The following is a 2,224-nucleotide window of genomic DNA, read 5'->3' as shown; positions in this document are numbered from 1 at the left end:
TTTTGTAAAGAAAACATTGTGTAGTGCTACCTGTTGTTAGTGTTTTGTAGGTCATTGTTTTATGAGTGACAACGTGTGCTTGTTGGGTGACAACCTTTGCTTGTATTATGGAAGAATGAGTTGATTTGAGACATGTATGAAGTGTTTTGGTAGTTTTAGTGCATTTTGAATGAGAAATTAACTGATGTGCCAAGCTGAAAGCTGGTTAGGAGAACTGTGTGAAGAGTTTTGAAAAAGTGACCTAAGTATTGAGAAGTGGGTCCTAGCCATTGTAAAAAACTGTAATCTTAAAATAGTCCATCATGTTAAAATAGTTCATAATAATAAAATAGTGCAAGAGAGAATATGGTAGACGGTTGCTGTCAAATAGTGATTGATAAGCTATTCCTGTCCTGTGTTTATGTCCTTTTAAGGACATCCTGTCCGGATGTCCTCATGCTATTTATGGTGTGCTTATGTAACACGATAGTGCAGCTGTTTCTTCAAAGTAAAGCAAGTGTTTGAAATAAAAAGTAATGGCCTGATTGATGTGTGGTGACCTTGTTGAACTGAAAGAAAATGTGTTTGAAAAATGTTAAACAGTTGGGAATTTTTGTAGTGAATGGAGCTGCTGTGTATCTTGTATATGAAAAAGTAATTTACGAGGTAGGTCTGCCTGAGTATACGTAAGAGTTAGACTTGTCCTGTGCCAAGTCTAACACAGATAAACTACATAAAACATGTCTCCTAGACCAATTCATGTCTGGGACACAATGACAAAACCATCTTAAGCCACTTTCTTCTGCATTTCGCATGACAGAACGGCTTAAGATAAGATTTGCTCTATATCAGATCGAACAGGCCCTGAGTGGAACATCCCTGCCTGGGTACGCATTGGAAGAGGACGTCTGCGGGCGAGATGATTTGAAAGTCAAGAATCTCTTCAGTCGTATATAGTCCAGACTCCAAAATTGACAATTGTAGGTTGTTATGAATTCAATAACTCAAATCAGTTAGTTAGTATGTATCTTCAAAAGCATACACAGAAATCAATTATTTTGTGCCTGTCTTTAGCTTCAGGTGAGGAGATTATTTTAAAGTGTTTGATATGATGAAACAAGTCCAGCAGTTTTTCCACCACCGTGAACATTTACGTAGATGGTCCATTCTGTCCTCAAGACATAACTTGAGCTTAACGGCAAGAAGGTTGGTCTATCATGGAAAAGAAAACATACCCAAACCTGGAAGGCCCTGGAGATCAAGCGTGGAAGAGGCATTGTCTGAGGCGCTCACAGCTTGAAGATGGGGATTTGGAGACTGATGGGGGTGTTGGGTTACAATAGGTCTTTCCCAAGGCCTTTTTCTCTAAGAGGAATTAAATATAAATTATGCATATAAACATGTATTGTGTAGTAAAGTGCAGTATTGTTCAATAATTGGAATATGTATGCAATTATGTACTGAAGTTTTAGAATACAAAATAAAGGGTTTTTAAAAATAATTGCCCTTTAATGAATGACAGTTCTCTTCCTCTGACCCTCTGTATAGCCACCGTTGGGGTGTGTGTGAGGCCAGGCAAGGATGCATGGTTGGGGTCAGAGGTTACAAGCAGACGATGGCCCTGAAAAGATCAAAAAAACTTTTAAAAAAGCAGTCTTCCCTACAACAAAATATTTATACATATAAACATTTAATGGGTATTAATGTGTAGTTTTGTTAATAATAATTTTTATTCAATTAGTTACAAAAGTTTTAGAATAAAAATGAAAGGTTTTAAAAATAATTTACATTTAAGGAATGACAGCTCTCTTCCTCGAAGGGGGTGTGTGTGTGTGTGTGTGTGTCTGTGTGTGTGTGTGTGTGTGTGTGTGTGTGTTACGTCCGTCGTTCAATGAAGACCAAGGTGCAGCGTGGTAGGCTTACATTTTCTTTCATTTTAAATGTACCACCAAAAACCAATACAACGAACGTAAAGCTAGGAGTGCAAACACATGCAACACAAAAGACAAGATCCCACAACTGACTGTAGGAAAAAGGGCTGCCTAAGTATGATCCCCAATCAGAGACAACGATAGACAGCTGCCTCTGATTGGGAACCATACTCGGCCAACAAAGATATATAAACATAGATTTCCCACCCTAGTCACACCCTGACCTACCAAATAGAGAATTTAAAGGATGTGTGTGTGTGTGTGTGTGTGTGTGTGTGTGTGTGTGTGTGTGTGTGTGTGTGTGTGTGTGTGTG

This window comes from Salmo trutta, chromosome 1, assembly GCF_901001165.1.
Source record: "Salmo trutta chromosome 1, fSalTru1.1, whole genome shotgun sequence".
Lineage (NCBI taxonomy): Eukaryota > Metazoa > Chordata > Actinopteri > Salmoniformes > Salmonidae > Salmo > Salmo trutta.
Note: the sequence above shows the minus strand (reverse complement) of the source record.